The sequence below is a fragment of the Saccostrea echinata genome, unplaced genomic scaffold (assembly GCF_033153115.1).
Source record: "Saccostrea echinata isolate AGI-Se365-2 ecotype Australia unplaced genomic scaffold, CSIRO_AGI_Sech_v1 ptg000060l, whole genome shotgun sequence".
Classification (NCBI taxonomy): Eukaryota; Metazoa; Mollusca; class Bivalvia; order Ostreida; family Ostreidae; genus Saccostrea; species Saccostrea echinata.
In genome coordinates this window covers 2,146,011-2,158,463 of record NW_026889809.1, presented here as the reverse complement: position 1 = coordinate 2,158,463, position 12,453 = coordinate 2,146,011, and the positions used below count along the sequence as shown (strand labels likewise).

The following is a 12,453-nucleotide window of genomic DNA, read 5'->3' as shown; positions in this document are numbered from 1 at the left end:
CAGTTAATATCTTAGTAAGGAGTAACGAAAGAGGCTTGGTAGAACATTTACTGGAATCCGCTATGTATCTTTATTTGTAAGAATTTTTATGAAGTTTCGGAATCGAATATAAATATGGTAATTCAAATTCATTTTGGTTGTTGGGAATATTAAAAATATTCAAAACTGGGAAATGATATTGAAGAATTTCTTCCTTAGAAAGGGAGCTATGCGTATAAGTTGGATTACCACTTGTAGATTAAATCCCAGTTCCTCTAAAATACAATTTATATAATGAGCCTTACAAAGAAAGACAATGTTGTTACCTGCTTGCTTTGTCAGCAGGGTCCAGTACTTACTGATCGTGTAATCTATCTCATTCTTTTTTTTACTTCTGAATTATTGAATACAGAAGGATAGATGGTTTTCATACTACTCCTCAGTCGTTTAATGCGAGATTTTGACATATATCCGATACATTTAATCCATTCTGACAAAATGTCAAGGTCTTCTTTTTCATGTCTGACCCAACGTCTGGCGTTTTTCTCTGCAGAATCCATAATATGTATGAAATTACGACGACAGTTAAAGGTTCGGGATTTCCTATATTAAGGACTTTTTAAAATTTGTGATCTAGGGTCCTCATAATTACATGTAACTATATTTTTGTCATCAGTAATAACGTGTCCAGCAGGACTATAGTTATAGGGTGAAGAAGAACATGAACACGAAGGAGGATTATGTTTCAGATATTCGATATCGAGGCCCTGTAAAGTTTTCTTGTAACTAAAACGTTTGGAAGCAATAGTCGATGTGTATTTGTAGGAAATAGTGGTGGAATAGAAGACTAGACCCTTTTGTAATTAAGAATATTACTTATATTAACCGCGTCTATTCCTTTGTTGGCAAATTGGAGTTTAAGGAAAAAACGGGTTGTTTTAGTTGAATTTTTTCTGTAAAACGTTGGCGGTTTAAAAAGCCTAGGATTTGCAATATCCATAATCAAAGATCTGAGCCTGTAATCTGGTGTCGCGGAATCAAAAAATTGACTTTTCTGACCTTTTCCAGTAGACTATTCAAAAGTTTCAAAAGGACAAAGTTTGGTGCAAATGTGATGAAGACCTAACTGTTGATTTACATAAGGTAGTAACGAATCAAAAGAGACATCGTGTATTGAAGGTTTATTGTAAGACCGAGGTCCATGACTGCTTTTACGTCTCTTTGCATGGTTGAAAAGTCCCATCACATTGATATTGTTACACTGTGGACAGGAAAGATTCCCAACACTATCAACATTGTCTTTGAATCCATAGGGAAACACCATAAATTACACTATTTCACTGTTGAAACCCAAACAAAAGCTCAAATAGTCTGCATTCTATGCAATCGATACACAAGTAAACAAACAAATTGACCCTCTGGTGTAAAATGGTACAGGGTAATCACGACATAGTTACCTAATACGTTTCGATCAGCCATATTTTAGAGCTGTTAGTAAAATAGAAATAAAGTCCTTGTTGTTGGGAATGAAGCAGGATAACCTCCTCGGCCTCAATATGTTGTTTATAATATAAAAGCCTCAGCTAACGCCTCGACTTATATTATCTTCCAAACAACATTTCTCGACCTTGGATGTTATCCTGCATCATTCGCGAAAACGCGGACTTTATTTCTTAAACAAATGTTAGTTTTTATATCAGCTAAATTATCACATAATTTTCACCAGATTTCTTACGATTGCAAATTCCTTGCAATAATTGTGGCTTTTCTTCTATAGCTGTACACAATATTTTATCTAGAAGTAAGCTGTATTTGCAATTTTGCTGGAAAATTTGTCTCTAGGCAGATTAAATGATGGAAAAATTAGTACATGAACTTTGTGTATAGTGACATTACCTGTATCAAAAAGGACATCTTTTGAATTTTCTTGTTGTATTACATTTCCTGAAGTTCATTGATTTTATGCCCCCATAATCGAAAATTCGGAGTTATATAGTGTTTGCCCTTTCCGTCCGTTTGTCTGTCTGCTTGTCTGTTTGTTTGTTTGTCCGCAAAAACTTTAACAGTACCCATAACGTTTGAGTGGTTTGGGCTATGGCTTTCATATTTCACTTGTGTATTCCTTGTGACAAGACCTCTCTTTGGGTACCATCATATTTGACCTCTTGGCCTTTGAGTTTTACCCACTTTTACAGAAAATTACCACACTTTAACTTTAACTAAACACAGTTGGTGCTAGGGCTTTTGTACTTCACAAGTATATTTATTGTGGCAAGACCTTTCAGTTGGTATAAGTATTGTAACGGGTCTCTCTCTCTCTCTACTACTTTCTCTCTCCGCGAGACTCACTAGGGGTTGTCTTATCTTTCGTGGCAAGGCTTGCGTTACACGGCTCATCTGAGCTAAGGGGGGCTTATGTGGCACAGTGGTTTAAAATTCAATACCCTTTAATTCAATTTCACAATGCTAAGTTATCTCCCTTTAATCAATAACCTTTTAATTACTCAATTCTATCTCTCACCACTGCCTACAATTCATACCTCCTATTATTAACCCGCACTCTCTAAGTTACACTAATTTTATTAATAAACGAAATCTCTCAGCTTTTCTTCTCTACTTTTAAAACCTTTTACAATCTAGATTTTAAGGAAGTCACTAAAATTCTCTATAAATACTCAGTATCTTCTGACTCAGTTCTTAATCTTTACAATCCGGCATTTCCAACTTGGTTGGAAACCTTCAACTTTAGAAAAACTTGTAAATCTCTGTATTTAAAATGAAACAAAATACATTTTCGCAATTTATTATAATTATCTCTCAAATAAACAAACAATATCTATGTAGTGTTTGGATATCAGGTCTTCCAAAAATCTGTTGGAATTTCCATGGGAACCATTTGCGCCCCCTTATTAGCAGACCTATTTTTTGTATTCATATGAAGCAAAATTTATTCAGAAAATTCTACATGAGAAGAAGAAAACACTTGCTGTGGCCTTCAACTCGACATTTCGATATATTGACGACGTATTATCAATTAACAATAGTTACTTTCATTCCTATGTCGACTCGATATATTCCAGTGAGCTTGAAATAAAAGATACCACATATTCTGACACATCTGTATCATATTTAGATATTTTACTAGAAAAAGACGTTAATGGTATCCTAACAGCAAAGCTTTATGAAAAACGTGATGACTTCAACTTTTCAATCGTCAACTTCCCTTACAGTGTACATGTATGATTGTTACTTGTCTGAATGTGTGTATTGCTCAAATTATTGCATTTTTTTTTCTGAATGTTGATAAACAAATGGCCTTTTTTATATCAGCGACATTGTCACGTTATTATCACGAGATTATTACCATTACAAAAACCTTGCAAATACTGTGGCGTATTAACAACTGATAAAAAGAAATGTTAAACATATGATGCTATTGAAACATTTCCATGTAATTAGGATTTACATTTGGTGTTAGGTTGGGGTCACAATATTTTTCTAAAATCCTTTGAAGAACAACAGGGTAATGTGAGTCAGGCTAGCACTGTAGCCCATTGGCCTCATTTTATTGTAAGTAAAAAAAAAATTGAAATGAGAAAAAAATAAACAAGATTAAAACTTTATTTGATTCAGGTGAACTACAATGCCTGAAATTTATTTAGCCAAATTATTGATTTCATTTACAAATCTCGTGTATTCTCATTTTTGTAGCTATGTGTATTTTGTGATATGGTTTTTGTCTGAGAGATTGTTGGTATGAGTATAGAGCAGCCTGGAGATTCCCTGTCATCTGTTGACAGATCCCCAGAATCTGCCAGGATATGTCTCTGCAATCCAAAGGTATAAACTGATCCTGATTATTGGGAACTAGGGTCTGTAGATCATCTAGGGCTGTTTGTACTCTCATTGTGTCTACATGTCTGTAGCACAAGATCTCTAGCATGTACAATAATATGAAGGGTGGGACATATAATTCAGGAATATAGTTCTGTATCGCAGACAGTTGTTCTGGTATTAATTCATTGATGTAATGGATTTCATTGTCAAGTGCAATATCCCATGCTATAGCCTGTCTCATCTTTGTAGACAAGGACTGTCCCCCTACAGCCTCAGTATACATCTCTGTATCTACATTTGAGTCAAACATCACGTATGGCTGTGCTAACTTGACCTTGACCTTCTCTATAATAGATAAAGCTTCCATGTATCTAAGTGTCTTGTAATAAAACATCGCTATGTACAGTATGTCAGTTACACAACCAAACCTGGCTGCTAATTTAAGGATGTGAAAGGACATTTGTCAGCTTTATATCTCAGTTTGTTTTCATTTGTGTTAGTTTCCATGTGTAATATAAAAGCTATTTTCTGAAAGACACTAGCTGTAAGTTTCTGTAGCATTAGGATTTGCTACTGTGTCAGGAGGGGTAAACCTATCATCTGTTCTATTGTAAGTAGATATCTCAGACAGCTTTGTTTGGTAATTTCTTTTAATACATCAATGCATTGTATTTCAATGTATAGGCTTACACCAAACTCAGCCTCAGAAATCAGAGTATGGTCGTCTGTACAGATGGAAAGTATAGGGTTATGGAGGACATTTATAATGTAAGACCTAATGGAGGGACTTTGTAGCAGGAATGCTATACCCTTCTCATACAGCCTATACAATCTAATAGATAATTGATGTTGTGCTTCACCATGAATTTTATTCAGAAACATGTTGTTTTCTAGAATGAAAAAGTTAGGACAGACCCCCTCATACACCCATTTGAGGATGAGTTTAAAACAGACCCAGTAACATTCCAGGAGATTTTGTGGACACCAGTGAGGTATTGTATTTTGTTGACTCACCCAGAAAAGTGCTGTCTTCATGTGATAGGAACACAGTAATTTATCATCATCACCTAGTCCATTGTTAATTATTTCTGTTAAGAAGAATTTAAGCAAGCCGTAAGTTAAGAATTGACATTGATTCATTGCATACACTAGTTTTTGTTCAGCCAGAGAGAAAGATATCCTCCATTCATGGTCTTCATGACGTCCTAACGTATGTCCAATCGCTACAAAGTGACATCCATCAACAACATGTGGCTGGGGCCATGAGTGACTTCTGTCGATCCATGAGGAGGCAGAGGGAAGCCAGAAGTCACTAACAAAACAGTAGGCATTGTCATATTCTGTATCTCCATGTGTTCAACTGACACAAGGTCCATGTGAAGTAGAGTTGAAAGGATATAAAGAACATATGATCTCTCTGTATTTAGAACTAGATACATAAAGTCTGTTATTCATTCTCACACAAGCTCTCTGGATTGCTGTGTTCATGCTTGGTGACAGCAAATATAACAAAGTAAATCCTGGTGGACTATTAGAACAGTCACAGAGGATCAGTGTTTGTCTGTGTGTGTTGTAATACTGAGACTGAGATAATTCCCAGATCACACGGTAATTATTTGGCCACAACATAGTGTCTATGTCTGATCCTTCCAATCTGAATCCATCTCTTTCACTTCCACTCGAAATTACATTGATCCCTTCCTTGTTTTCACTTGATTTTCCACCATCTCACTGATGTCGGCCAAATCTCTCCTCATGGCCACCAGTTGTGAGGTCCCAACTTTATGACACAGTCCCACAAACACTGTCTCTGATATGTGTTGTATGGCTATCTTACTGAGGATGATTTATCATAAATTTAATATACAATGTATAGTATATTAATTAAGTAAACAATTAATTGATAGTAATGAGCATGGCCACGATTAAAGGTAAATTCTTATATCTTATATGATATTTGCCACTTTGTTAAATCAAAAGCTAAAAAAAATCAATTTCCCTAGTGTTACTCAAATTTATGTTGTGATTATTATTTCTTTCGATTTAAAGAATGTTTACAGGTCTCCAGTGTTCACAACTTACTAATAAAAAACTTAGACATAAGATTGGTTTGTGCCATGAATATAATCAACCAAATCTCCTGATTCAAATAGTAGACATTTTTAGAATATAATACATATAGCATTGTCATTAAAACTTACATTTGTGAAGCTGTAATGGGGTCCATTTTACAGGTAGGACCACAGCCTTTCAGGTACTATAATTAGTACAGAAAAAAAAACCCATTGCTCAACTTTCATTTTAATGAAAAGCATTCAAGATATCAGAGAATGGTATCAATTAAAAACTCAGCAAGTTTTTGACAAAAGTATATGTGGATAGAATACTTAAGTAAATAAAAAAAGGAAAGAAATAGAGCTGTGTAGTATTTACTTACCATGGTATTTGGTAAAGGTCCTGATGGATAGTTCAAAAGAGATCATAACATTCATAAAATTTAAGATTCCATAAAATGCAATCGATTTTAAATGTTTCCAAAATTTAAATAGAGCTTAGTTTAAACATAAAATCTGGAACAAAGTCTAAAATGCCGTAATTTAGGGAATAAATTTACTTGTGTAGTATTTCAGTTCACCTGAGCTATGAGCTTAAGTGAGCTCTTCTGATCAATAGTTGTCCGGCATCTGTCTGTGCAGCTGTCTGTCTGTCAACTTTACACTTAAACATTGCTGTGATGTTATTCCTTTGTTCTTGCAGTCTAAAAATTACCTATGCATGTCAGTCCGATATTAGTGAGCAGTCAGATATTCAACGTAATATCAGACTGTTTCAGTAATGATATCCTTCAAAATTGGACTGTTACTGAACAAATGAAATAAAACGTTTGATTATTTAGCAAATAGCAAATTAGTTAAATATCATACATGCAATAATGATTTTGAGACAGATGATCATACAGAATTGGAAAATGAAAATGAAATTCCTTGTGAAGCCGAATATACTGTATCAGGAAGGAAGAAATTGCAAAGGACCAGATCATGCAAAAAAGGGTCCCTTGTAATAAAGTTATTAAACTTTAAGAAATGTTTCTACGCCCTTAGCACGAAAAAGTTTTGAAAAAGAGTACGGGGGCACAAGAGAAACAAAAAAAAAAAACAAAACAAAAAAAAAAAAAAAAAATAAAATAAACAAAAAAAAAACAAAACAAACAAACCCCAAAACCTTTTTATAAAACGGTCATAAGGAATAATTCTTACCGCCGAAATATTGTCCCTTATCTGGGTTGAATAATTATGATCGGAAGTACTTAACTACTGTCAGCAGAGTTGGCTGGTAAATCTCTCATTTTAACCATAGAAGAGTTTTACTGCTGGTTACGTTACAAAAATATTCAATACACATGCAGTCTTTTCAAAATCTATTTTCAGTGTTTGTAATTAAATAGGACCGCGCTAATTTTTTTCTTTGTTTATCATCAAGCTATTATTCCAAACCCTATCTACTTGTTTAAAAAAAGAACAACTCACAAGACGAAAAATAAAACAAAAACTTTAGAGACATATAACGAGCAACATTCAAACATTTTGATTTCATTATTCTATTTGTCTCGTAGAAAGATGATTGCTTTGCAAAATCAAGAAAATATATGATAATTAAATACTTAACAGATTCTCTACAAATTTTGAAAGAAATTGACAGAAATCCAATGTTTCCATCAAAATAATCAATTCCTGGATTGCGAATTTCTGTGGTTGTTTAGTTCAATAAGAGTTCACAACTTAATTGTGCTTTCCATTCCAAGAACATCATTCATTAGATTGTCTGTATCATAATTCGATGCATTGCTTTAAGCTCCGTGTTTTTTGTTTTTTTTTTCAGGAAGGAAAAATTTGTCCCCAGTCTCCGTATCAAACTTATCAAATTACTTCAAATACCTACTACAGAGTACATGTAGCTGATTCTCTAAATACTGAGCACTTTTTATTTAAACCCGCAGTCTTGAAAGAGTTGCTTTAGTGGTCATTAATACTTTTTTCTTTTGTTATAATATCGGACTGTCTCAGGTAAATAAAAAAGCAATGTTTTAAGTACGATATATACCTCATACAATTCCGTATGAAAAAAATATCGGACATTTTTCGGCCCTAAAACTATCTGATGTTTTTTTTCATTAAGAACTGTATTCGGTATATTCGGCATATATCCAATACATATTTAACCTCTCAACAACCATTGGGCCGATTTAATCAAACTGTACACAGAGTATCCTTAGCTAAAGCTAATTTTAAATTATTCAAATAAAGGACTATGTCCCCTTCAAAGGGGAGATCATAAAGAATAATTAAAATAGGACTGGGTCATTAAAAAATTTTTCTCAGGAACCATTGGACAAGAAATGAAAAAAAAACATATGGTAGCTTTCTAATATAGTAAAGATAATAAATTATTCAAATCAACCCCCTCACATGTAGATATGGCATGACCATAATCTTGGTTGTGAGTATATAGTAAAATATCTTTAAAAATCTTGTTGAGAACTGTTAGGCTAACTTACTAGTGTGTTAAAGCTTCTTGACATAGTGTAAATTCTACATCGTTCTAATCAAGGTCACTGAGGATAGGTCGAGACCATACTAGGATATCAAAGTTTAAAATGTGAATATCTGGAAAGATATCTTTGAAATTTTCCTCTCAAGAACCGCTTGGCCCCTAGGGGTAGAGTTGGGCCACAATAAATAAACGAGTTTTACATTTAAATATATAGAAAAGTAAAAGAAAATACTTTTCAATAGTATTAGGGCTCTACCAATTCATATTAATTTGCAAACATTCCCAACTTATGTGAAGATTATCTTATATAAACTATTGACCCATGGAATAGGCTGGGGCTTAAGTTGGGGATCAAATTTTGCATATTTCATGTATTCAGACAAAAAAAGATCTAGAACAGAAAGATCAAGTTAATCAAATTGACATTGTAACATCCCAAAGTTGTATGGATTCAACTTTGGTTATGTCAGGACCAGTTGGTGGTAGGATGGGACCACAATATGGGGACAGAATGTTTCATGTGAATAAAGGACTTCGTTTAACTAGGTGAGCATTGTAGCTCAAAGACCTTTTGTTCTAAGGCTCTCCGACATCTAAGGTCTTTTGTTTTTGCTTTTGTTTTGTTGTTGATTTTTTCTGCAGAGTTTGCACAGCGATTCTTCAGAGACTTTTTGTCTGACTATTATAAAGTTTTCAAGGTAGATGCCTTAAATCACCACTATGCTTTTAAATATAATTCCCTGTACGAGTTATTGCCCTTTTATTGAATTTGATATTTTGAAGGAAAAATCTCTGGAGTGACACATGACATTTCCATGAAAAAAGAGAAAATGTATCTTAATTTCATATTGTATTAGTGTCCTGCGATAGAAATATGCATTAATGTTTCAAAGTCGAGAAAAAGTTAAGACTTGCTACATTGCATTTATTGAAAGATAAAAACATTTTTAAAAAAGAAATAAAGAAAAAAAACTGAATAAAAAAGATTAAAAAATATTCATTTAACATTTAAGGTGAAGCTCAATATAAGGATCTGCCCACTATTTTGCATATCATTTACAAATACTTCACAAAAATATTGTGTAAGAAGCGTAATATTCCATGCAAGAAGCTAACCGTATTCATGCGGAAGAAGCCTTTCATTTTATTCTTAACACAATAAATGTTAAAATTCACTTCTCCTCGTTCCTGGGTTCAGGTTACCTAAGATAAAATACAGAGGTCTGAGATGCCAATCAAAATTGTGAAATCGTGTCCCATGGGTCCAGGATGAGGCCCGGTATCTTTAAAATTCTTTTGCAAGGTTTGCTTCTGGATTTTTTGCAGACAACTTAAATGAATGCTGTAAATGAACTACGTTTTGTTCAAAGATTCAAATAGTAAATGAATTTCATGTTCATGTTTCAAAGGTTCAGTCCTCAGGTTGAATTAATTTACTTTTTACTACTAGTTTGTGTACAAAATAAAAACTTATGTTGTTATATGTGAAATAAAATGTAAATGAAGCTATTGGTGTACATGTATATGGGACTATGAAATGGTCCTATTGTTCTCTAATGTTTTAAGGGTTTGATGCTTTAGTATCTTTATTATTCAAAGCTGTGTACTTCCCTCCCCCACTTTTTCTGTTGCAGTATGGTGAAAAGTGTACGATGTTATTGCATTAAAAATTGCCAAAAATTTAGAGAAAGATTCTTTTCCCTCTCGCGTTTTGTCAGGTATTGTTTTCATACTTTTCAGAGAAAAATTGTGCTTATTATTGTTATCCTGGTCCATCTGTCCTTTTTTTTTATTACACTTTCTTCTTCCTCAAACTACTCTTACATTTGTAGTAGCCAACTCATCTATTGGAATATGATTGGTGGTGCATTGAAAGTGTGCAAAAAGACTTTAAAGTATTCATTTTCAACCTAGGGTTAATGGGAATAAAAAAAGTGTTTTCTACCAAAAAAAAAAAAAAAAAAAAAAAAAAAAAAGGAAAAAAAAAACCTGGTTTCTTGAACTCCTCTTTTATTTTTCACAGTCGCCCATTTATATTTTGGAGTGTCATAAAAAGTGTCCGTGAGATGTGCAATAGGGTTTAAGAATTTCCATTCTCACCTGGGGCAATTGGGCATCGAAAAACGGGAAAACGATGTTTTTCTGCAAAAACCTGATTTCCTGAACTCCTTTTAAAATTTTTGCAGTAACCAATTCATCTCTTGGAATATGATTGGTGGTGTCTTGTAGATGTGCAATAAAGTTTTTTGGAGTTTCTGTTTTCCCCTGGAGGCAAAAGTTGTTCTTTCTACCAAAAGCCTGTTCCCTAAACTCCTCTTATATTTTACGCTGTAGCAGATTCATATCTTGGAATCTAATCGGGAGTGTCCTCTAGATGTGCAGTAAGGTTTCTGAAATTTTGACTTTTCATCCCAGGGGCGATAGGGGGTCAAAAAAGACCTTTTTTTTACAGAAAAAAACTGGTTTTCTAAACGCCTCATGTTATTTGCAGATGCCAACTCATCGTTTTGAATACGCAAGTGATTTAAGGCTAGGTATAGGCGTTTCTATGCAAATGAGCTAATAAAAATGCAAAAGAGGTATATTTATTATACAGAGAAAACTTAAATTCATTTTCTTTTACATACCTAGTTCCCAAGGCATGTTATAGCTAATGCACATTATGACGTCATATTATGACGTCATTGTTCTTTACTTCTCAAAGTAATAAAACACATCAACAAACGGCTTTGGCGCAAGGGCATACCCTATTTTATTTTAAGTAAATAATGTATAATTTTACGAAGAATATTCTGAAGATTAATAAAAGTGCTGCACAAATCCTATGCACTTTCTCTTTTGATAAAAATTTGAGGAAACTAAAACTGGACTGTGAATTTTTACCCCGTTTCAACTCAAAACTTTACAAATAGCAACTAAACAATTGATTGGTCGACATTTGTGCAGTAATATCACAAATCCTTGGAATATTCTGCTTCTAATTAGACCCTGTTTCTTTAAAAATAAATAGGGTATGCCCTTGCGCCGAAGCTATTTTGTTGATGTTCTTTATAACTTTATGTAGTAGAGAGCAATGACGTCATAATATGACGTCATAATGTGTACTGGCTATTACTTGTCGTGGATACCAAGTTTTCATTAGAAAATAAGTTTTAACCTTTTCTGCATAATAAGTATAGCCCTTATGCGTTTTAATTAGTTCATTTTCATAGAAACGTCTATACTTTGCCTTAACTCACTTGCGTATGCATGGTGGTGCCCTGAAGATGTGCAATATGGCTTCAGAATTTTGATTTTTCATTGTGTGGCCCCATGGGGGTAAAAAAATGATTTTTTAAAACAAAGCCTAGTTCCCTGAAATCCTCTTACATTTTTTACAGTAGCACAATCATATTATTTTTAGAGGTCTGGGTATCCTGTAGATGTGTATTTAGGTTTCAGAATTTCGATTTTCACCCTGGGGGCAATTTAGGGTTGAAAATCGACTCTTTTTTATATGAATTATAGAATTATTGCAGCTTCTACCATTTTTACTCACTTCCATTGTTACCCAAATATTAAGGTGAGTACATTTACAGGCAAACATTTAAGTGCGGGTATTATGCCTTGTGACGACATCTAGTTTTTTCTTGCTTGTTAATTTTTGATTGCTCCGCCTTTAGTAAAAGTCGTTATTGACCTGTCATGTGTTTATGTCTCTAAAACTATGATCCTTGGAAAATAAATCATTTATTAGGGTTTTGACTGACTCAATACATAAATTTATCTGTTTGATGTCTCGGCTCCGCCTCCTTGCTTTATATGAGATTGATCAGCCCGATATATTTCTGCAGACAGTCAGTAACAAACCTAATAAAAAATAATAATATTCAGGTTGTACAATTCATAGCGGTGCCCCTGAGAGTAGGATAGGGCCACAAAAGGAGAACAAAGTTGTTACATTGGATTATATAGGAAGAAATCTCTTTTAGGAACAACAGGGTCATGTTTAGTTTTACGACCCAGGAAGTTCAGATTCAAATTTGTTCAGATCATGGCCTTCAGTTGTAGGATGGGGCTACAATATGGGGATCAAAATATTATTGG

The 12,453-nt window shown here is 33.8% G+C and overlaps 1 pseudogene; it reads right to left on the bottom strand.

Moving 5' to 3' along the window:
- Nucleotides 1-3,648: 3,648 nt before the first annotated feature.
- LOC133174915 (uncharacterized) lies at nucleotides 3,649-11,010 on the bottom strand (annotated as a pseudogene).
- Nucleotides 11,011-12,453: the final 1,443 nt, after the last annotated feature.